The sequence below is a fragment of the Bidens hawaiensis genome, unplaced genomic scaffold, assembly GCF_021521415.1.
Source record: "Bidens hawaiensis isolate Kalapana, Puna unplaced genomic scaffold, B.hawaiensis_p1.1 tig00053055_1, whole genome shotgun sequence".
Taxonomy (NCBI): domain Eukaryota; kingdom Viridiplantae; phylum Streptophyta; class Magnoliopsida; order Asterales; family Asteraceae; genus Bidens; species Bidens hawaiensis.
In genome coordinates this window covers 63,411-89,643 of record NW_027506239.1, presented here as the reverse complement: position 1 = coordinate 89,643, position 26,233 = coordinate 63,411, and the positions used below count along the sequence as shown (strand labels likewise).

General features: G+C 36.5%; 2 pseudogenes across 1 annotated transcript; both read left to right on the top strand.

The window, feature by feature from the left end:
• Positions 1 to 4,621: 4,621 nt before the first annotated feature.
• LOC143617197 (membrane protein PM19L-like) lies at positions 4,622 to 5,454 on the top strand (annotated as a pseudogene). The gene is made up of 3 exons (XR_013150790.1): positions 4,622 to 4,861; positions 4,967 to 5,231; positions 5,340 to 5,454. The product of XR_013150790.1 is annotated as a membrane protein PM19L-like (transcript).
• Positions 5,455 to 13,993: 8,539 nt separating this feature from the next.
• On the top strand, positions 13,994 to 24,784 carry LOC143617196 (MDIS1-interacting receptor like kinase 2-like; annotated as a pseudogene).
• The last annotated feature ends 1,449 nt before the right edge of the window (positions 24,785 to 26,233 follow it).

Genomic DNA, 26,233 nt, shown 5'->3' with positions numbered 1-26,233 from the left:
ATGAGGAAGGTTCATGTACATTTTGATCTTAACACGAGTTCGTAGGAAATAATGTCAATTTATTTAAAAATGCGAACGTAAGAAACAATACCAACTACAATATCAATCTACATAAACAATGACTTATAATAACAAAGAAAAAAACCTAAAAACTACAACAAAAGAATCAAAATCAAGAACAATATAATAACAGCATATAACAGCAAAAGAAAATATCTAATAATAACAACAAAATATAAATAAGCAAATATTTATAACGCCTCATAATCGAAAATTAGCAAATACGAACAAAAAATAGCAGCAAAACACCTATAAAAATAAAACTAATTATAACAACAAATTAGTTCTCACCATTTTCATGTTAAGAATAAAATGTATTTGATCCTGTTTTTATTTTTATAGCTCCATCTTTGATAGGTTAATGCTAAGTTACAAGAAAATGACGACATAAGATACACATATTATTGAAATCTTTATTCCGTCATCTAGTTAATGAATCTCCTCCGGTTTCACCCACAATTTTTTTGAACAACCAATATTATTGAAAACCAAAGACTAGCAAGAAGCTAGTCAACCAAACAACAAAACATCCGCAAACAAAACACCAGATTTTCACCCACAAATGATATTATATAAACAGATTAGGGTTAGGTAAAACAAAAAAACTATATCATTATAACATGTATACCATTAATGGTTACAACTGGGACAAGGTTCACTTATCTTTATCCAGTTATCTATTTACGTTATCATTTCTCAATTATATGTTTCTTTAATGATATCAAACATGATCTACCATCGTAATTATAATTCAACTCTTTACATGTAAACTCAAATCCAAATTCATGATAATGACGAACCCATTATGAGACAAACACGCATCAAGCACCAAAATAGACCCAAGACGGATCTTGATTCTTTTCTTTACACGTGAAAAGACGGATTAATAGAACCATAATTTATTTTCAAAATTTCAAATTTTAGAATAACAGAAGGCATATTACAAACAATATTAGATGCATATAACCATTGCATTAAACCACAAAATTGGACAATATATATTCTCTCTTTTTTAGCATATTATGCAAATTCCTGCATTGAATATAATGTTTGGTTGAATCAATGGAAATGGCAATCTTCGTTATCACATCATTTTGTTGGTGCTTGTGATTATACCCAATAATAAAGAATATATGTGTGATAAGTATGTATGAGTTTCATATATTTGACTTATCAAATGGATAGTATTAATCTTGTTAAAAGGTTGTTTGACCTATACGAATCTTTCCCATATAATTAACGTTACATTCAATTACGTGTACCTTGTTATTGTTCAATGAACGGTAAATATGTTGGTATAAAAGGTGGTGAATGAAAGTTATCGGAGAAAAATAAATGGATTAAAGACGTATATGATATATAGTATAAAGGGTGAAATTGAAACTTAAAAGGAACATATATATTGAGTTTTTATATTGATTTCAAATTGGTACAAAGGCTTCAATCTCTTGTATCTTGTTACCTTTCAGTGAATAGTAAATATGTGCGTATTGTCGTCTTTGGTTTTATATGTATATTGACGATTGGGTTGATTTCTAGCTAATCGGGTGTAGTTTTATCCAACAGTCTCCATCACATTCGACGAACAAAGGAAATGAAAAATGACGATGCATGTGGTTCTATTATCGATATGTTGGTGGCTATTGAAAGTTACAAATGAAAAAGACTTCATAGTGAGAAGATCATGAAAAACATCAAGGTAAACATGTTTGTGGGTCAAAGACATACCGAAATTGTCATATTTTGATTGTGATAAATAATGTAGTTTGGAATGTAATCGGGTATGATGCATGTTAAGCCCTGTTGATTTGGTTTCCGTTTGTGATAGTACTATTTCAATTCTAGCTTCTTGCTAACGCTTTTTATAGTATTTATGTAGTTCAAAGAAAAAATAAATTAATATAACAACGAGAATAATGTTTGATTATATGTTGTGCGGGCCTCTTCCGCAACCTCCTAAGTCCTACCCCTCACTTGACCTTAGGTAAGTCCATACTAACAACGCTAACTTATATCATATTTATTGTAATTTGTATACATATCACAAAACAAGTAGACGAAAAGATATGATACATATGATAAGAGAGACTAAAGCATCAATATTTAGAGGATACGTAAAAGTTTGAACAGTCAAAAAAAGCATATTAGCCTACGGGTTTCGGTCCTTGGTAAAGGGACATGGTGAGGTGAAAAAAAAATCATGCCATGGACCACCGTGTCACATAAGAACACTATCAAGAAGGAAACTCATTGTTATAAGAAAACCATCTTAAGTCAGGTTATGAACATGAGCCTATAAAATTTCAAGCTTTAATCGTACACTATATCCATGTAATTAGACTAGAAGACTAATTGTTGTAAAAACTGATATAATACTGAGAATTCAAGGATAACGTGAAACCACGTAGCTCACATAGCCATGTAAACAAAAGATGTGAAATAATATTCTTCCATTATAATTATGTAAACTATACTCTTCATATAGATTATTTCTATTGGCCGTAAAGCTCATTTTATGAATGGAAATAGAAATTGTAGGGGTATGGTACTAAACCCGGTTTTACGACCCTAAATTTATTATGTTTGGCTTATTTTATTATATGGACTAATACAGTGTTATTGGGCTGAGGGGGTTTTGTGGAGGTAACCCTAACTGGGCCAGGCCCATTAGGGTACCATGATGGTGGCCATGAGGCTCTCTATATAAGGAGGTCTCCACCTCCTTATTAAAGGCCATGCTCAATAAGAGCCACCACCATATTTTTGTGTCTGTAAACAAGAGATCCTTGAGATTTCTTAGCAGTCACCTCCGCCCCCAAAAGGCCATTGCAGATCTCAAGCAACTGGAGAAGAAGATCAAGACGTGGTTCGTTCATCTCGACATCCGTGGAAACATCGTCACGGATCAGGTCAGAATCATTTCATGTTTCGACATTGGCGCCATCCGTGGGACGGCAACGAACTACCCTTCGATCTTCTTCTCCAGTTGCTTGAGATCTGCAGCCTTTTGGGGGCGGAGGTGACTGCTAAGAAATCTCAAGGATCTCTTGTTTACAGACACAAAAATATGGTGGTGGCTCTTATTGAGCATGGCCTTTAATAAGGAGGTGGAGACCTCCTTATATAGAGAGCCTCATGGCCACCATCATGGTACCCAAATGGGCCTGGCCCAGTTAGGGTTACCTCCACAAAACCCCCTCAGCCCAATAACATTGTATTAGTCCATATAATAAAATAAGCCAAACATAATAAATTTAGGGTCGTAAAACCGGGTTTAGTACCATACCCCTACAGCTACCAAATATACAACTTCTATAATTCGACATGGCCGGCTATAAAGGAGAGCCGGGTGGTCGACGGACCCCGGCCCGACACCCCGATAGGCCCGAATTTTTTTTAAAGAAACATATATATATATTTATGAAAAAAATATGTATATATAATCTTTAAACATAATTACACAACCACTAGCTTGGTTTAGTGGTAAAGGGGTATGACTTTCAATCAAAAGGTTGTGGGTTTTAACTTCTAACCTCACTCTCATTTGAGACATTTTAATCCTATTTTTATTAAAAAAAAATGTTTTTTACTCAACCAAATCATAAGACCCAAAAAATTAAAGTTTATTTAAAAATTAAATTTTTTAAACCCAACATAATATCCCTTTATATTAAGGCCCAAAAAAATTTTCGCCTTCATCCCATAAATTTTTAATCGTTCTCAAAGCCGGCCCTATAATTCGAATGTGTTTTTTACATACTTATGAATCCTCACATATTTACATGATTGGTAAAGGTTTTATTTATACTTTGTTCTTTTCTTTAGCTCTAAGGGTCTGTTTGATATGAGGTAATTGAATGAACGAAGGAATGTAATAGAGAATGGAATGGAATGGAATGGAATGGACAAATGAATGAAATGAATCATTACCATTCCATTATCTTATTTGGTTACCACATAGGAATGAAATGAATAATCACTTTATTATTAAATAGTAAACTATACACACTATTTTTTGTTATTTAATGGAACGATAATAACATAATACGATATAATAATAAAAAATATAATAATATTATAATTAAATATAGTTATAATAATAATAATAATAATAATAATAATAATAATAATTGTTGATCTTTTTATTCCATTCCTTGAAGGAATGAAAAAAAAACATTTTACTAAGTAATGAAAAATGTTATATATGGAAGGATTTTCATTCCTTAGTAATAATTCATTTTATTGATGAAGGCAACCAAACATGTTTTATTTTATCCTTTTGAAATGATTCATTCCATTCCTCCTACCATTACTTCATACCAAACGCTAGCTAATACTACTAATATTTTACTAGAAAGTAAAAGTGCATGATATAAAAAATTGAAACAAAACTTCCTTTTGTATCTTTTTCCAATCATTCCACACTGATTTAACATAAAAATTGTCTGAGCAAAAACTTTAGCCAAAGAATATGCCATCACCTTTACAACTGAACAAAACCCTCTGCCACAAGTAGATATCCTTAACAAGTAGATATCCTTAACAAGCAAACAACCAAAACATTATTATTAAATAAACATAAACAATCTATAAGAACATGACTCAACCTTAACCTTAACATAAATCACACCAACATTTTACATAAAATCTCGTTGCCTACGACACCAAATCGAAATGGCTAGCGAGCAAACGAGATCGGTCGTGCCACTTCTCCTAGTCTTGAACTTTTGTATGTATGCCGTTCTTCTAGGCATCGGCGGTTGGGCCATGAACCGTGCCATCGATCATGGTTTCATCATCGGTACACACATAAGTCATAAATGCTCTTTTACATGTCCTATACAATATACATGTACTAATACTAAATATGTTACTAATGTTTTGTAATGTATATATGTTCAACCAGGTCCGGACTTGCATTTACCTGCTATTTCTCACCAATTTACTTCCCTATCGGGAATGCAGCCACGGGGTTCTTTGTCACGTTTACTTTGATCGCGGGTGTTGTTGGTATTGCGTCGATTTTAGCTGGATTTGATCATTCTCGTGCTTGGGAGTCCGCTAGCAGGTCTGCCGCAGTATCATCAGCTCTAATTGCATGGGCTCTTACTGTCCTTGCTATGGGATTTGCATGGAAAGAAATTGATCTTGAAGGAAGAAACGTTCGCTTGGTAAGTTGTTTAATTAGTTATAATTGTAAAATTATATGATATAAGATATGGTTAACTATATATTGTTGTTTAGTGTAACTTATTATTACTTTTATTTTTGTAATGCAGAGAACCATGGAGGCATTCACGATTATTCTTTCAGTAACTCAACTCGTATATGTTGCGGCTCTTTATGGGTAATGGATCAATGTGGTGGTGGCTACTCAGATGATTGTGTCTATATATTGGCTTGTGATTGTGTTTTGATTGTGTTTGGATTTGTTTAGTGTTTATTTTCCTAATTTTCTTTTGAATTTGACGTGAAGTAATGCGATTTTATTCGTGAAATGTAAAAGCTTGCAATGAATTAATAAAAAAATTTATCTATGTATGTATGTATATTCATATATATGATGCAACATGTATACTTGTTATTTTTTTAAAATTAATAGCCTATAAACTCATGTATTACACGAGTAGAGTTGAAAAAAAAATATATTAAATAATTAGAAAATAAGACTTAAAAGGTTAAAAAGAAAAGTGGAAAACAGACTTATTTATTAATTGGAGAAAGATAAGTGGGAGAGAGCTCACATAATTGTAACGAGTGACGTTGTCATTTACTTATCTATTACATATAGATATGATGTAATACATGTTTTTTATCTATAATATTAAACTATTGTCTCTTTTTTTTTTCAATTATCTCTTCGATTGAATAAAATTGATCTATATTTATGTTTAAAAATACCGACGTCAATTGATAATAAATTTAGTTTAAAATAATTATTAATTTAAATGCACCGTCAATTTTAACTAAACACCAACATAATATACTTGAGAGGATTATAAATAAAAAATGATAATTTTAGCCACATAAATGGTAAATATTAATGGAAGATCTAGGACGTGAAATAATATCAACAAATATCACAAAATGAATCATACTGCAGTTAGGTTAATTTGAAGTTGTATAGCCAAGTTATTGAAATAAAAAGATTATGTTCAATTAAATTTTAACTATATCTAATACATATTACAAAACATATCTAATAATTAATAATAAAAAACATTAAAATGCATTCAACATTTACAGTCTGGTCTGGTTTCATATGACCGGTTGCCAGTATAAACTGCAAACCAACCGTTCACTACGTTTTGGAAATTTTGAAACCGACCAACAAACCGAAAGTAAAAAAAGGAAAAAGAAAAAAGAAGTCAAACCAATGACCGGTTTAAATGATTTTAAGGTTTTAACCGAACCATAAACACTTATATTTGTTACATGATTAACAAGTTCAAACACCCGCTGCATCGCGCGGGCACCCGTCTAGTTAAAGTTTAAACTGTGAAACCAAACTGGAACCAGGCGTTAGTAACGATTCGATTTCAACTTTCAATGGTTGAGTTTGGTTTTGGACGACAAAAAAATCAGTATTAACGGTTGGACTCACAAGTTTAACTTAAAAACCATCAAAAACGACACTAAACACCCACTACGTAACATATTAATTTATTTAAAATGAAAAAAATTATAACAATATCATATCCAAATTAAAGAGAATAAAATACTCATTTTTATGGTGTAATTTTTTTATTAAAATACTAAAGTTTGAAAAGGCTATAGTCGTTTAAAATTCATGGGTGGGAAGTTACTTTACAATTTAAATTAAAAACATAATATGATTTAAGATGAGGGACCAAACTTGTAAGTTGAATGAATTGTGTTTAAAAGACAAGTTTACCCTTATTAACACATATATCTCATGCTTTAAGTGTTAATTACTTACAAATGAGTGTCTTTTATTTACCATTGTTTGGTGTATAATATACAGTATAGATTATGTTAAATAATTAAATATATTATATATAGTTAATAGCAAGGAAGCATGCACTATTACCGACTGTTTTGCAGTTTTGGGAAACTGGAATTGATATTGGGGGTTTCCAAGATTAATAAATAAACGTTTCATTCATATATTGCAATTGGGGATTCAATATATGACATATATTCAATTCTCTTCAATTTTGATAGCCCAATTGTATGCTAAGTGCCTCAGTCTTCTATAATCTATATATAGGTGGCTCTGCTTCATCTCGTATTCTCAATTGTATTTTCATGTATTGAATCACAATTTTGCTTACTTGGTATAGCAATTGACAAATCAAGATTCAATTGTTTCACTCCTTAACTTTTGGCATCAAAATGTTGCTTAGGACTCAAGTTAGTACTCTGCACTGTGCAGTTTGCGTCTTAACTTCTTAGGTGATAATTTATTTTTTTTTAATGACCTTAGGTTATAATTGATAACGTGATTACTTAGTTTTATATCTAATGTCAAATCGAACTTGAAAGTTGGAAGATGGTCACTCAAAAAGGCTAAAAAGGTTAAACGAAGTTGTTTTTTTAATGAAGGCCTCAATATTTTAGTTAGCTTTAGGCCTTCTAAAACGTTGAGCCTGCCCTGGTTACCTTTGTTTGAATATTTTCTAATATATAAATGTTTTAATGAATATATATATATATATATATATAAACGAGTATTTCACAGAGAACCGACAAGGAATTCCATTAATCACCGGCCGTTTTGATTCTTTGGAACAACTCAATGAATTTAGTAGAAATTTTTAGGAGGCCTCAATGACCATAGATTGAACCTATCCAATTTTTACAATGCGATGGTTGGTTGTTCACGGCCCAGCTGTACCTACCGTTCTCTCTTTTGAGGTCAATATTAGCAAGATAGCAATGCATGTCATACAACGATAAATCTAATCCGAATTATAAAGCTACGACTTTTTTCTTTCAGTTCATAAATGAGTTACCTTTCTTTGAATAATTTTTAATATATAAATCTTTGAATGAATTATATTTTGTTAAACAGAAATAATAAGTTGCCTTTGTTATTTGAGCAAGCATTTGGACAAATGTAGAAATTATTTTTTTGTTAATGCATCCAAAGACCAAAATACGGTTCCGATTTTCTAAGAATTTATTTGAATATAAACTAACTAGTTTTTATCCCCCGTATTACGGGGGCTGTTTTACATTACCCGTTTTTAATATTTATATACTTTTTTGGGTTTAATTTTAATATCGTAATGAAATTTATAATATACTTAAAGTTTGATGATAAAAAGGTTTCACAAATAAATAAGATGTTATAACCCGCTTTAAAAGTTATCTGGGTTTGGTAAGAACCAAGACCCGCTTATTTTTTTTACTATATAATTGTTTTTAATTATAAATAATATTTAAAAAAATCATATAATAATTTTTAGTATATCCTATTTTATAGGATTTTCACATCAATAATTTGGCGAAAATAATTTTTAATTTAATGAGATGTTGTAACCCGTTTAAGGAATATTTGGGTTTGATAAGACCCATACCTGTGAATTCGGGTCAAATGCATGAGAAGCCTCCATTTAAAAATCAAACAAATCTGGTGACTCCAAAAAAAGGGGAGCGACCACATCGCGACACCTATGATTTTTGGATTTTCGTTTATATATTATACTAGTTTTTATCCCCCGTATTCCGGATGTTGTTTTATATTGTTTGTTCTAATATTTATTTATTTTTTGAATTTATATTTTTTTATTGTATGAAAGTTAATAATATACTTATGGTTTGATGATAAATTGTTTCACAAATAAATGAGATGTTATAGCCCAGTTTAAAAGCTATATGGTTTTGATGAGACCCAAGACCAGTTTATTTTTTTACCATAAAATTGGCTTTTTAATTATAAATAATATTTTTGAAAGTTAATAATATACTTATGGTTTGATGAGACCTAAGACCCGTTTATTTTTTTTTACTATAAAATTGGTTTTTAATTTAAATAGGGGAAAATGAATATGAGACTGTTAGACATATAAGGTTAGATGTGAAACCATCCAAAACTATGTAGTTTTGTTAAAAATCATCAAAACTTTACGTGTATTAAAAGCATTTAAAACTTTAATTCATTAAAATTATTTTGGTCAAAACTGGAACATGATCTCCAATACCGTTTACGTCATGTCTTCTTCTTCCTCTATCAATCGGTCTCCATCAATTTCTTAAAATAAGTTGCTGGCCCAATTTTATGGTCTCTAATTCTCAACTAAGATTAACTTTCTCAATTTAATTAAATAAAAAAATTGATAATGAAAACCTTCATCAAATATAGCATTTTAAACCTAATTATAACAAACCACGATTTAAATTGAAATGGGCTAAATTTCAAAACATGTGCTTTAATCAAAAGCTCAATTACTGATCTTCAAATGGGGAAATGACGAACTCGAAATAATACCCCCATAGTCAATCTTACAAATGGGGACACCCAAATTAATTGGTTCTGACAATTGAATTGGCCAGAGACATTAGTTGGAAATCGATGTTAATTGATTTGGATTTTGGAGATGACAACTGAATCAATAAAGATGTTGGACACGATGATATTAGCCTATTACATGGAGGTCGATATTCAGTTTTTGAAAAATATTAAAAAGATTTATTAAGGAATTAACGTTTGGAATGATTTTTAACAAAACTACGTAGTTTGGTATGGTTTCACATCTAACATTGCATGCCTAACAACCCCATATTCACTTTTCCCATTTAAATAATATATATATCTTTTTTTGAAATAAATAAGATATTAATTTTTAGTATATCCTATTTTATAGGATTTTTACATCAATAATTTGGTGAGAATAATTTTTAATTTAATGAGATGTTATAACTCGTTTAAGTAATATATGGGTTTGGTAAGACCCGTACCCATGAATTCGGGTCAAATGTATGAGAAGTCTCAATTTAAAAATTAGCAAATCTGGTGACTCCAAAAAAATAGGGAGCGACCACATCGCGACACGTAGTATTTTTATGTTTTCGTTTATATATATTATAGATAGATAGATAAAGATTAAAGATACTTTCCCAATAAATTGCGTGGCTAAGCCTCCATACATAATTGCATTAAAAAGTGTATTAATAAACGTTTTTAACATATTTAATCATCTGGCTATTACTATAAACCACACACAACAATTATATGATTCTATAAGTGTCACGCGCTAAACAACATACGCTTAATGTGCTTAAGGACAAACCGCGCCTAGACTACTTAAAAGATAACTTTTAATCGAGCGATCAAGATAACTAAACTAAACACAAAATCTGAACTTCGAATCAAACGATAAAAAATGCAAAGGAACAATGAGAGAAAGCGACAAAGCGTGAAGTAGTTGTAAAGAAGTATGCATTCAAGAAGATGTTAAAGATTACCAAAATACACTTAATAGCACATAGAGGAAATTATTTTTCATGTGAAACAAGTTCTCTCGGATGAGAATCTATCAGTAGACATAAAGACCAAAGACCGAAAACAAACACTACAAAGTACAAACACAAACATGTTTCACATTCGTTTAAATGTTATCGTCTTCTGGGGCTGACGAAAAGTAGTTTTTCTCAAGGACGAGACTCTTTGTATTCGGCATATACCTTTTGTAGCGGAGTGTTTTTTCCATGCGCAGGAGGTCCATGACCAATTTGTGGAGGTGCTTTACGAAGTGTTAAAGGAGGTTCAGATTTCGGGTACACAATTGCTAAAACAGTTGAAATCAACAACATGCAACATAGAACAGCAAAAACTTTGTGTCCCATTTCATCAACTGGAGTATTTCTTGTGTTTGGTTTGTTTATTTTCATCATTTTGAACGGTATTTATACACGGCCGAGCATGTTTAATATTCAAGAAAATAATTAAATATTATTAAATGATATATCAAAACAATCTTTTGACTACATATTTATTTGTAACCATTAAATTCTCCCCTTGACATTGGTCATTTCCAATTTATGACGTATGTACAAGAGTCATTTTGTCTCAAATTTTGTTTTTGAGAAAACCACTACCCTGCAGGGTTTAAGGAAGTCCATACAAGAGTTTTTCGACCAAACTATGTCTAAACTGAAGCTAACATAAAAGATATAATTTTGTTCGAATTAAATAGGGAGTTATAGGGGCGTCAATTCTTGACACGGCCCGAACCCGACACGAAAAATATAGGTTTTGGGTTGGCTGCCACGACCTATTTTCTTAAGAAGGTCAACCTGAATCCAACATGTATATAAAACAGTTTCACCTGAACACGACCAGTTAAAAATGGGTTGATCCGTTAACATGTTTAAGAATTTTAGAGAAGTTATATTTTGATTTTAGAGATAAAAAGTGTTAAATGTTAAAGTTATAAACTTAGATTTTCTATTTTTCATATATTTATTAACTTTTGAAACTAAAACTTATTTCTTTTTAAAAGAATTTTATCTACTCTCACTTCCAAAATTTAAATTTTATTATTTCTAATTGTTTATTCATATATCATTTGCATTCGTTTGTTGGTACTCGAGCTAAATATGTAAAAACCAAGTTTTTTAATTGAGAGTCAGAGGTAAACATACACAAATAGTTTGATCTATCATAATTTAAATGTTTTATATGAATAAAAGGAATTAATTGTTAAAATTGTTAGTAAATCACTAGGTATTGCTTATATATATATATATATGAACGTAAAAATGGGTTGACCCCAAACACGACCCGAACACTACACGAATTAAATGGGTCAACCTGACAAGACACAAATAAATATATTGGTTGGGTTAGGGTTGAAAAATCTCAATACGCCAACCCGCAAACCCGACATGATTCACAACCCTAGGGGGTTAGGGGCATCAAAATAGGGTAATTTAGAAAGGAAAAGTGTGGAATGAGTGTGAGTTAACATAAAAGTTTTTTTTAATCAATTTTTTTTTGTTTATCCATTTAGTTTATTAGTATAAAAAATTTGGGGAAACAAAAAGGCAATGGTTATTCACACACCTTTTTAATATTCATACACCTTTTTAATATACATTTTATCTTTTATGCATACCCTATATTTAAGACAAATGATGTATGAATAACACATCCCAACAAAAATGAATGTGAGATGTAGTTAATTAATATTATCCTTTCCATAGCTCGTCAAACACTCTCTTTGAACAAAATTTATTTCGTCAAAAAACTAATTAGTGGTTACATGGACTTTTGTACTGTATTTTTCGGTCCTACTAGGGACACTCCAGACACCCTTATATACGCCATGTATAGAGCTATGTAGGGGCCTATACGTCCCATATAAGGCTATAAAGGGCATATAAGAGGTGTTTGCATGTTTGGTGTCCTTAGAAAGCCCCTTTTTTTTCTCAGTTCATCACGATTCATTAAATATTTTTTAATATATAAATGTTTTACAAATTTAATATTTTGTTAAACAAGAACAATAAATTATCTTTCTTCTTTCGGCAAGCATGTGCTCCGATACTCCAATGTAGAAAATATTTTTTGTTAATAGATCCAAAATACGGATTCGATTTCAAAGAATTTATTTAAAATAAATAACTTAGGAAATATTGCTTAATGATATGCATGCCAAAGACTCAAACTCAATACATAATTACAATTTGAAAAATGAATTACAAAATGTTTTTAACATATTTAATCAATTGGCTATAATTAAAAACTAGACATAACAATACATGATACTTTTAGTGCCACACGCTAAACAACGTTATCCCATATATGCTTAATGTGATTAAGTTTAAACCACGCCAAGACTATTTAGAGATAAGTTTTAGTCGAGTGATCAAGATAACTAAATTGAACACAGAATTTTAACCTTCAATCAATGGTTAAAAAAAAGGCAAAGTAACAATGAGAGAAAGCTTCAAATGATTCAATATTTTTTTAAAAAATGAGTAAAGAAGTATGCATTGAAGAAGATGTTACGATTACTAAAATACCCTTGATAGTACATCCGATTAAATTATTTTCATCTGAAATAAGTTCTATCGGATGAGGAAATCCGTATTCCGGATAACTTGTCTTAGATAAAACAATCATTTTTTTTCAAATACTGTTTTTATATATCAAAGAATATTTGATTTTCATTTTAGCAATCATGTATAAAAGAAAAAAACTTTTTCAAACATCAATAGTTAAAAATACTTAGCTAATAATAACTTACAGCAAAAATTTTTGTGTATTTTTCTCTCATTTTTCATATAAATACATCACACATATAATAATACTAGGTATTTATGCGATTTCATAAATTATTTAATTGTTCATTTTAATAATCGAGATCAAATTCTATTGTACGTTAATAGTCAAACCTAATTAATGTCATAGACTATGGTGTAATAAGAAACTAGACTAGGTTGCAACTAGAAAAACCCGAAATGGTTCAGTATAACATCATCCAAATTCACCAACTAAATATGAGTATAAAAATCTTATTGCATCTAGTATCTCGCATTATGCTTTAACAGATTCACATAAGATACGAGACAGTTTCTCAAGATCTTTGCTCACAACAAAACATAAGAGGAACTCAAAATATGTAACATCCTCAAAAATTCAGTTCAGATTTGACAATTTATTAAGATTAAGGACCAAAAATATTATCAAAACAAATAATAAGAAAATGAGACAAGAAAATAAAGATTAAGGTCCAAAAATATTCTCAAAAATAAGGAATTTTATCCTATGAAAAGAAGGAAGAAAGTTGAATCATTTCATATGGGTATAAATATGAAAGAGAATTTCATTTCACATAAAAAGTGAGAAAAATTTGAAAACTCTTTATAAGGAGATGAGTTTTCATAGTAATATTCTTTATTCCTAGCACGCACGCACCCAACGCGCACGGGCTCGGACGAAGAGCGATGAGAGCTTAATTTGATGGCGCACTTTGCACTTTGCCCGCTTGAGAGCCACCTTAGTATTTTTGATCAATGGAAAGTAGCCCGAGACATGGCAAGCTACCAAAGTACAAGGACTGAAAATGAAAATTTTGAACTTCAAGATCTTCGCGCGACGCTAAGATCTAAGCTTAATGATGTTCGAGCTACGCTAAGATCGACAAACAGTAACCGACTTAAGGACTCCTTAAAGCTACGCAAACGAACAAAAGGAGATCTTATAGCTACGCGAAACCTTGCTAAGTAATTAGAGACACGTGTCAACACGTGGCACGATGATACATGCCACATGCTGACGTGGCAAAAATTAATCGCGCAACGCGAAGATCCTATCCAAGCTCCTTCGCGCCCCGCGAAGGAGCTAGGTGTACCCTACAAGTAGGGGGCTACGTGATTGAGTCTCTTCACACACCAAAACACATTATTTTCACATAGTTAACCTCGTTTTGCGTACACAGTCTCGTAGTGCCTGCCAAGCTCCGAAGTTCTGACAGTTTAAGCCTCGATACGCGATATGGAGTAGAAGTGCTGCTCGATAAGTTTTAAATATCTAACTTCGAATACTCGTGTAAGGTAGGGGTTCTTAATAAGTTATTATTTTATTATTATAAATGGCTTAGACCATAGTCGATGGTATAGCCCGAACCTTGATTACAATCAAGCGAAATATAATTTTTCATAAGCAAAGGTTATAGCTAAAATATTGTTTCTTCTTGACTAAGAAACGTAAGCATATACATACAATGAGTATAGTCAAAATGATATTTCTTGGTGATTAAGAAATATAACATTTTATATACACAGGTTATAGTTGAATTAATGTTTCTTCTTTAGAAAGAAACTCAGTATAGATGTTTCTTCATGAAGAAGAAACATAAATAATTGTTAAATAAACAAAAGGACTTAAGGTCCAAATGTTTTAATGATTTTATCAAGGTTAAAGCTATACAGAACAGACTAAAGGGTTGAAGCTAGATCATTGATCTAGTTATTTGTACAAAGGTTATTCTCGTACTATAGGTGCGAGGTAACAACTCAAAAAGCAGAAATCAGTATCAGAAACTGATCATAAACATAAAAGGAGAATACGCCCTAAACTTTTACAAACTCTTTTAGAGTCAGAATGTTTGTATAGGATCTACGAATCCTTAAAACTTGTTTTACAATAATAAGAAACAGACACCCTGATTAAAATTATACATGTGTCTGGATCCATTAATACATGGGGACTTGGAATTCCCCGAGGCCATGTATATCATCAAACATGCCTCTGGAAGTCTACGGAACTGTTTAGAGACATGATATTGTGTGTATGTTTTATTGTACATATACTCAGGGTAATTTTATCCCAATTGAGTTGGGTGCCTAATGATAGTCACAAAGGTATTATTGTTGATTTCACAAACGTATTGAAAAGATTTTACAACAGAGTCAGCGTCATTCACCAGCTATGTGCTGACGTATTTTTCAACCCATTTTACAGTAAAACAGAAAGGTTAGAACAGACAAGCAAGACATGAAAGAAGATTGGAGATATAGTCATTAGATGCTATCTGGTGACTTAGATATTTTATATCAAAATATTACAAAGAATTATGTTTTCTAAAGACAGGTAATTGAATTATCAAACGGGTAATTAAACCCGAGTTTTCAATAAAATAATATTTTATTCAAAGACTTCTGTTGAGAAGAACATATTTACTTAAACATGCTTTGAAAACATTAGACAGGTCTTTTAACCCGGTATTTTATAAAAGAGTATTTTATATTAAAGACTTTCGCTAAAACCAACCCGCAACTGTGATACATTTACAAAACATATACCAACTAACGGGTGTTACACCTAGACCCTAAGTCGGGGTGTGACAAAATATGCAAATGATAATTTTTATAAATAATGGTCTTGGTGTGTATACAAGATCCACCTATAATTCTATAACCAATGAATTTCATATAGATTTTCAGGCCTTTGAGATGGTTCTCCACATATTAACATTATAGGTGACTTTTTCAGAGAACTTTGTATATTTTTTATTTATTTTAGACTTTCATGTATTTAGGTTACCACACTCCTGATGGTCGGATACATTTCGTGTATGCTAATGTTTTAAATGTTTAGTTTTATTGATTTTATAGTATGAACTGTGGTATTAATGCTTATCAAGGTGATATACGAGCTTGGATTGATGTCTCAGGATGAAGGGAAGTGACCAGCATGCTTTTCAAGGCAGAAACAAGTCAAATGACCAAAATTATCAAGAAACTTTGACGAGCTATGTAAGGCCCCGTTACCGGTACCTCACATTTGGACGTTGGATTTACTCATCAACGTAGTTCTAATCATCAGAGTTAATAAAAACGTTCGCGGAATATAAAAACTTTAATAAAATGTTACATAACGATCCATAACTTGTCTTAAACAACATCTTGTCTTTCATTTTAATCAAAACATTAAACATAAACGTCTTTAGTCTTCCAATGCCAGCCTCTTATTCAATGCCACGTGTTCCCCTCAAACGAGCTGCTTCATCCTACTCACCTGCGTGCATACTAAAAGTCAGCTACGCCGAGTGAGTTCTAGTTAATCAGGCAACATACAATTCATTCTCATATATTTCTTAACGTATCCAAAGACACGTTTTAATACTTTCTCTTTGTATAAATATCCATAAGAGGAACGTCACATAACATCTGTTACTATATGTATTCTCCATAGAAGGGACACTCTATATATATTATCCATAGAAGGAACACCCTATATACTTTTTATAGAAGGAACACTAAACTATCCATAAAAGGAACACTATACTGTCCATAGAAGGAACACTATACTATCCATAAAAGGAACACTATGATGTCCATAGAAGGAACACTATATTATCCATAAAAGGAACACTACGCTATCCATAGAAGAAACATTATACATTATCCATAAAAGGAACTCTATATATTATCCATAGAAGGAACACTTTATATAAGCTATTATTTAATATCCATGTAAGGAACTAATCTCTTCCCTTGGAAATACGTGCAATATCCGAAGATCGTTCACGTACCGACAAGCAATCAATCGTATCCATCACATATATCATACATGGCATACACTTACCATTTAAGGTAAGTGTATTAGCTGTCACATCGAGTATGCACACAGCCCCAAAAACATAATAAAGAAAGGGGGCTAGAAACTCACCTGAGTCCTGTTTATTTCCCTGTTTATCATAATTCCCTTATCTAACTGCGCCCTCCTAACTGTATATAGGGTACACGTATTAATATTCATTCTATTTGCATTTCAGTTGGAAATGACTAAGTCTGGTATGATCGGTTGGCCTTGTTTAGATTTCATTTACTTATTATATTTCTTACAAAGCCTAATGTAAGGTTAAATACGATAACCAGATTCATGGAGAAATCTCAAACAACTGGAGTAAGTGCAAAAACTTAGCCACGATACAGATGGGAGGCAATCGAATCCAAGGTAGCATACCTACTTCACTTGGAAAGTTAAATCAGCTGGGAGTTGTTAATCTTTCATCCAATGATTTAGTTGGAGAGATACCGAAAGAATTCGGAAAGATGACTCATGGAAAAACTTAATTTAAGTAACAATAGACTTTCGGGTCAGGTGCCTCAGGAACTAGGATCACTAGCACAACTCTTATCTCTTGATCTGTCTATGAATAAGTTGAACGGGTCCATTCCGTCCTCCCTCGGGCAGTGCTCGAAACTCTTTTATCTAAACTTGAGCAATAATGGATTTACTGGTGAAATCCCTATCCAATTAGGTAGATTGGTTCAGTTGCCTGTTCTTGATTTGAGTCACAATGAACTTTCTGGTCAAATTCCAGATAGCTTCAAATCAATGAATGGGCTGTTGAACATCGATCTTTCTTATAATCACTTACGAGGTCCCCTTCCCAAAAGCTTAGTCTTTGCGAATCTTTCGATAGAAGCTGAAGAAACACTAAGTGAACCCTGGGCAGATTATAGATAATCTGGGGTTTAAGTAATGTTTCCCACGAGGATGAGGTCCAGCAGAGAAGGTTGTTCTTCAAGGGACCTGCAAAACAGACACCGTAAGCTCGTCACTGAGAAGGGGGGGGGGGGTTCCTCCTTGTGACCACCCTCCGGCGTGAGAATCAGACTAGATTGCTCTGAATATAAGTGTATATTAAGAGATTGCTAGATAAGATTGAGATATCAGATGATGTCCTTACCATTCCAAGGTGTTGGAGTATTTATAGCCGAAGGTAGGTTTCCTAGAAGGTACAGCCGGCTGAATAGTATTCCTGTTCCACCAACAGTGGACTACGCACAGGCCATGCTGGTTGGTGGATAGACTACGGCCAACAGTAAAGGTCGGCTGTACACTGTTCCTTTACTGCCGGCTACGCACTGTTCCACCAACTGTAGGCTGCGCACGTCCCATCGTAAGGGTTGGTGAGTAGGCAGCGGCTAATAGTGACAAACAGTACTAGAGGGTGCTCCTCCTCGTATTGTTGTCGGTGAGCTGTCACCCTGTGATTGGTTCATGGGCTGTTCTGGTCAAATTGTCTGTTCCGCCCATACCTTAGTAGGTATAGTACGAAAGATCTTCCAGAAGCATACGGACTGGCTCATTTAGGCGGGAGTATTCCTGCCTTGCTCATTCCTTCATGTGACTACTGAAGTGGCTAATACCTTGTGCGTGTAGCCTTGCTATTAGTGCGGGTAGCCTTCCCTGATGGCTTGTATCCGCAGCTGCGGGAACAGGCGGGGTACTTCACCATTGGGAGGCTTTCCCTGCGGGTACAGCTGGCGTACTGCGCGTAAGGTTCTCTGAGCATGGTGGGTCCTGCTGGAGCAGTTGGTCGTTGCGCAGACGTCCCTGTTCAAGGTGAGTCTTGCGGGTCCAACTGGGCTCTGCTGGGACCTACCTCTTCAAGTCCCCCCCAGTCCAATGTTCTTCTCATGAATTATTAATAAGTGAGGTGAACTTTTGGACTTAGCAAGGGGTTTTGAAAAGGGTTTAGATCTTAGGTTTTCCGTGGTGATTCTCCCCGCGGTTTTCCTGATGTCACGCAGAAATTCCCGACTTTTCTGCTTGATCCTAGGGTATGAAGCGGGTAGGTTTGTAACCTTCTCGCAAGTCAGGAGCGTTGAGTCCCACTTGTGTGGATTCTCCATGGGGTTTTGATAGTTTTCAACATAGTGATCAATTATGCTAAAACCACCAATTCCATCTTGGAGTTTCAAACAATATAGTTCTCGACGTTCCCGTCATGCGGGGATGTTATTCCCGTTTCCGCAAGCATGGCCCAGAAGATCCTTCTTGGTTTGAATTCCCTGCAGAGTGCTAAGTATGTGAAGGGTTTTGCCTTGACACTGTACCCGCACTCGTCTTACGGTTACTTTATTCCCAAGGTATTCCTGGTGCCAATTCCCTGCGGGTGCTAAGTATGTGAAGGGTTTTGCCTTGACACTGTACCCGCACCCGTCTTATGGTTACTTGGTTACCAAGGTAAGGGGTATTTTCCCGCCTACTTTTGAATCTTTTTTTTGAATTTTTTTGAAATTCGAAGAGTTGGTGAAAGGATAAGAACAGTCCAAACCTCTGAAACGTCGTGCGACGGTTTCTTCTGACTGTGTCAGGACGTGCAGGAAGTTATGGTGACGTGACAGTACATGGTCATTCCAGACGCTTTTTCAGGCGCGTGGGCGCGAGTTTTCGGGCGCGTGGCCGCGAAATTAATGGTACGCGTCCTTTCAACAGCTGTTGCCAGCTTGCTTTTTGCCACGTGTCATAGTTTCATTGCACCTTCGATTTCTCTCTCCTCCGCATTAAATTCATCGCATTAATTGCGATTAGTATATAAATGGGGAGAGGGTTCTTTGTAATCCACACTTTCACTCTTCTCTTCATCTTAAGAACGATTTCCGGCGAATACTCATCTTTCAGTCGAGCATTCTCTTGAGATCGTTTTCTTATTTCTTTTTGCAAGATGTCGTCTCGTGATCTCGAATCTACAGCTGATGACAAGAGTACTGCTGGCGAGTGCCAGTGTGCTCTGCCTGGCGATCTGTATCAGTACATCGTCAGGAAGTTCATGCTCGAGTCTCTCGAGCCTGAGTTTCCTGAACCCCACCAGACGGTGTATGATGCCCCCAGAGGCAAGATCGGGGTTTATGCTGCATTCTTTGTTTATGGGAATCTTAGGTTCCCATTGACAAAGTTTGTTTACCGTGTCCTTGAGAGGCACGGTGTGCACCTGACCGAGGTGCACTCGATGGCGATTGCCAAGATTCGGCACTTCGAGTGGGTGTGCCGGATTCTGGGCATTGAGCCCTATGTTGACCGCCTGATGACCTTCTACACTTGGAGGTGCATCCAGGGGTGGTACACGTTGATAACCCGGATTAAGGGTTTGAAGATTTGCGCAACCGAGCGCAGTCTTCGCTCGTGGAAGCGAGAGTTCTTCTACATCTCCGCTCGCGCCATCCCCCTTGCCATGAAATTTAAGAACGGGCAAGCACTTCCCAGCCTTCACGCCTCCAACTACGAGGAGGCGGAATGGTTTTCGAAGATATCCCGAGTCCAATCTCCGGTTTACCGGTTTGCGGAGTCCGGGATGGTGATGCTGGGGATGAGCCAGGTGTGGAAGGATGCGGATGCGCATAAGATCCCAATCGTCCTTGAATACGGTTCGAACTCTGTTCCTTACGGTATGCTTTGTTTCTTTTTGTTGATTTAAATCTCTTCTAACTTTTTTTTTTCCTGTTTATTTCAGAGGGGAACGACTTGCAGTCGCTCCTGAACCCGCGGGAGGCTGACGGTCCCGCTCGGATGGGTACTCGCGCTCTAGACGAGAACGAGTTGCCCATCCTAGAACAAACGGCGGATCGGTTCGTGGAGGTCTATCCACTAGGCCACGAGATCCTTAGTGCCAGGCGGCCAGGTAAGGCGCTATTCGACCCTCGACCCCTCAATGTTGAAACCTCTGCTGGAATTCCTTTAATCGTATGTTCTGATGAGGAATCCGCAGATGGTCCTCCGTTGGTGCGGAAGAAGAAGGCTGCCGGCGGGAAGGGGAAGGAGAAGGTGGCCTCTACTGCCGATCCGGCGCCTCGGTCTGATTCGGAGACCGAGAGCGAAGAGGTGGCGGGGAATCCCGGTGGTGATAAGACCACCGCTCCGTAGGCTGCGACTGTCACCTCCGGAGAGCCCAAGAAGACGACGGTGAGCGGCGCAAAGAGGCCGGCTCCATCGGGTTCGTCCCCGCCTCTCCGTACCTTTAGGCTCAAGAAAACCCGTAAGTACAAACTTCCTTTCTTTTAACTTCATAGTTTTCCATCATTAATACTTATCTTCTTTACGCAGGCGTGGATGTTGACGCATTCCAGGGTGGAGCGCAGAGGAGTACCTCTCCGCCAATGACGGTAGGCTTGGTCAGCCTACCTGAGGCGACGACCCAGGCGCCTGCGCCTGCTTCCGCTGGTTCAGTTGCTCACTCCTTTGAGCCGACTGTTCCAGCTGTGACGACGTCACCGCCGGCTGTGAGTGCTATTTTTACAGCATCTTTCACCGAGCCGGCGGTTACTATTGCTGCGGATTCCGCAGCGGCGACCGCGGCGGCCGCTACCATGCCTCCTCCGTCATCGGCAACGACGGCCGATCCTTCAGGTATGCATGGGGCGTATCGCCAACCTCTACCACCTTCCCATCTGCCTGACCTCTTGGATGGATTTCCCTTGGGTTCAGGTGATGGGTTCGGCGGCTATCGGCCTGTTATTAACCCTACAGGTGCGTAGGGTTCTTTTGGCCTATTTTATATTTTTCAATCATCTTTTCCTAACTGCTCTTTGTTTTTTGCAGTGTCGGATTCCAATGAAGTGTATGTTTCACGATGGAACATTCGCCGAGGAACAACCCTTCGCACCCCTGTGGAGTGCGTGGAGTGGGCTCGTCACGCTGCTCCTAGTGGTGCGTTGGGGGAAGCCATGGCTAGCTACCAGGAGGGTAGGCTAAGCAATGAGCTTCGGGTTCTCCTGGCCCGGATGCAGCCTCGCGTCGAGCTGCTTTGTCGTGAAAACGACAAGTTAAAAGCAGCTCGCATTCAGGAAGTGGCTCAGGCGCGGGCTGTCCGGGAGGAGAATAGGAGGCTCTCCGCCGCGGCTGCGGAGAATAGGAGGCTATCCGCCGCGGGTTTGCGTCGGTATCGGATTCTTCCCTCTCGTCGTCTGAGTAGTCGCACTCACTGTTCATATTGAGATGATGGCGAGTACTGCCGAATTCGTCAGCCTGTTGAACTGAACGCAAGCGTTCATCCAATTCAGCTTGGAACTCTCTCTGACGTGCTTCGGCCCACGCCTTCACTTGATCTAGTGTTTGGCGAGGGACCCTCGTTCGTTTTTCCAACTGGGCATCAGTGAACCCCAGTGGAATATTTACTGCACTTGCCCCGGCTTGGGTAGTCGGGGTAGTGTTCGTAAGATTTGTATAACCGCCGGTGTTCCCCCCAGTTGCTGGGGTTGTGGTTACCGGGGTTTCTTGGTCGATTACTGGCCTTGGGACCGGAGTAACGTTAACCATTTCTTCAGAAATTTTGAAAAAACTAATAATTAGTTCTAGCTTTTATGCACGGATGGCGCCAATGAAGAAACACTAAGTGAACCCTGGGCAGATTATAGATAATCTGGGGTTTAAGTAATGTTTCCCACGAGGATGAGGTCCAGCAGAGAAGGTTGTTCTTCAAGGGACCTGCAAAACAGACACCGTAAGCTCGTCACTGAGAAGGGGGGGGGGTTCCTCCTTGTGACCACCCTCCGGCGTGAGAATCAGACTAGATTGCTCTGAATATAAGTGTATATTAAGAGATTGCTAGATAAGATTGAGATATCAGATGATGTCCTTACCATTCCAAGGTGTTGGAGTATTTATAGCCGAAGGTAGGTTTCCTAGAAGGTACAGCCGGCTGAATAGTATTCCTGTTCCACCAACAGTGGACTACGCACAGGCCATGCTGGTTGGTGGATAGACTACGGCCAACAGTAAAGGTCGGCTGTACACTGTTCCTTTACTGCCGGCTACGCACTGTTCCACCAACTGTAGGCTGCGCACGTCCCATCGTAAGGGTTGGTGAGTAGGCAGCGGCTAATAGTGACAAACAGTACTAGAGGGTGCTCCTCCTCGTATTGTTGTCGGTGAGCTGTCACCCTGTGATTGGTTCATGGGCTGTTCTGGTCAAATTGTCTGTTCCGCCCATACCTTAGTAGGTATAGTACGAAAGATCTTCCAGAAGCATACGGACTGGCTCATTTAGGCGGGAGTATTCCTGCCTTGCTCATTCCTTCATGTGACTACTGAAGTGGCTAATACCTTGTGCGTGTAGCCTTGCTATTAGTGCGGGTAGCCTTCCCTGATGGCTTGTATCCGCAGCTGCGGGAACAGGCGGGGTACTTCACCATTGGGAGGCTTTCCCTGCGGGTACAGCTGGCGTACTGCGCGTAAGGTTCTCTGAGCATGGTGGGTCCTGCTGGAGCAGTTGGTCGTTGCGCAGACGTCCCTGTTCAAGGTGAGTCTTGCGGGTCCAACTGGGCTCTGCTGGGACCTACCTCTTCAGAAGCATTGCAAGGGAACACTGATTTGTGCGGAAACGTTAGTGGGTTGAAACAATGTTCTACAGAAAGCCCTACACCAAATCGGAAGCACAAACTTGCGCTGGTGATTTCCCTTCCACTTCTTGGAGCGCTTCTACTTGGCGGTCTACTGGGAATATTCATCTACTATAGTTGCACACCGAAAATTCTACCACCAACACAACTTGTGAACCAACCTAAACATGGCAAAGATTTCGTTTTGGTTTCGACCTTTGATGGAAGAGAGACTTATGACGAAATTGTAGCCCGAACAGAGGAGTTTAACGAAGCCTATTGCATCGGAAAGGGAGGGTGTGGAAGTGTGTACAAAGTGGAGTTGTCTTCAGGTGATACAGTTGCTGTAAAGAGACTTCACTCGTCTTCTGAGGTGATCAATCACAATGAGTTCTTAAATGAGATTAGGGCATTGACAAGAATACGACACAGAAACATCGTCAAACTACTCGGCTACTGTTCGCACTCTCAAAACTCATTTTTGGTCTATGAGTATCTCGAAGGGGGTAGTCTAGCTGATATATTGAACGACAAACGTGCTAAAAGTTTTGGTTGGATGCAGAGGGTGAACGTTATCAAAGGGGTCGCATACGCTTTTTCATATATGCATCATGATTGTTCACCTGCTATCATTCATCGCGACATTTCAAGTAAAAATATTTTGCTTGATTCAATGTATGAAGCTTTTGTTTCGGATTTTGGTACGTCCAAAATTTTGAACCCAAATTCTTCTAACTGGACTAACGTGGCCGGGACATTTGGATACCTTGCACCAGGTAAGCTATTTTCCAATTGTTCATAATCATAACATATTATTAATGCCATCGTGTTATTACATTTTATAGAACTCGCTTATACAATGAAGGTAACCGAAAAGAGTGATGTTTTTAGTTTTGGTGTTCTAGCTTTAGAAATCATCAAAGGAGCGCATCCTGGCGGTATTGTTACTTCCCTAGCAACTTCTTCCACCGAAACTGTCAACTTCACAGAGTTGTTGGATCATAGTCTGCTCGTTCCACCACCGGAAATTAAAGAAGTTCTAATGTCAATATTGATTCTTGCCGTTAAATGTGTTAATTCGAACCCTGAAATAAGGCCTACAATGCACGAAGTTTCGCAAAAAATTGCATGTATCATTTGTGACTGATACAACCAATGTCACACTTGGCGCAACCCAGCAGACCCGACCCGCTATTGATCCAGGACCCGAACCAGTTAATGACCCAGTCAACAAAACAACCATTTAAAACCATTGGATATTTCAAAGTTGTTATTTGCTTTTCTCACGCTTTATTTGCATGCATGTAGTTAGAGAGTGGTCCCACCACTACTCCACTTTCCATATTTCTTGCACAAGTTTAGGATCTCATGTTTACATTATTGTACTGCATCATTTTCTATTTAAGTGTAATTTTGCATTGAAAAATTAGTGAAGAAAATTGTTCCAAAAGTCTTGTTCTCTTCCTTCTATTTTTGGAGTGTGATCAGGATGCTGTGTAGTAGTGTCGTCAGTTTTTTAAAAATTTGTGTCGATTTTATGTTGTTTACCATTTTGTCCATCGATTACCATTTATAAACCTGAGTTATCATGAAAGTATTGTATTGTCTTAAGACTAGTTTTGGAACCCGAACCCATATACTGATATACATAATGAAAAATTACTAGTAATCCAACTCACTAAAGCAGCAAATTGTATTTTGTAGGTTAGTTGACTCGGATCACTAGTGATTTATCCAGCGCATTGTGTTAGGGCAGCTGAGATCTATTTATGTACCACTCATGTTGCGGCAATATACAAGTTAAGTTCATTAAGATGCCAACATTATATTACAAAATTTAATCTGTCAACGCGGGAAATAGTAGTACACACGTATAACTTATAATTAAAATTACCATATTATAAAGGTCGTATCGGTAATGAAATTGTTTTTCCCGCACTTACATGTTGCGCTTAGAATTTGGTTAGTAAACCCCGGGCGTTGCAACAGTGATTCAATGTGAATTCAGTTGGTATTGACTACGCTCGTTATGGTACCAGAACTAAACCTTGATATTTATAATCCTGATTCGTTAGATAAAACCGAGGGATGACTAGGTCGACTTCAAGGGGAGGACAAGGAGGAGATCAAATTTAAAGATATTATTATTTAAAGTTTAAGTTTATCTTTTATTAGTTTTACTACCTCTAGTCAAATTGTAATTGTTATAATAATAAGATGGAAGATTGAAGTTAAAATTCATATACTTCTTTCCCTTCCAATTCAATTTCAATTATTGAAGTCATCATATTAATAATTCAATTCTTACTTCTTGTGTATTCCATCATCCAAAACGAAATCCACCATCGACGTAAACAGTTTCCTGTACTCACTATTCAAGAACACAATTTAGTGTTAAACGTTCAAATCCAATTTTGAATATCCACCAATTGGTATCAAGAGCGTAGGCGATCTACGATCTTTGGGACTGCCCTCTGGCTCCTGGAATGAAGGATATGTCGAATGGGGGCTGAAAACTGTTTATAATACCAACTAGGGGGGTTTTTCCCGTTTTTATGTCGCTTCGCGTCGCACAAAGCGTTTTTCA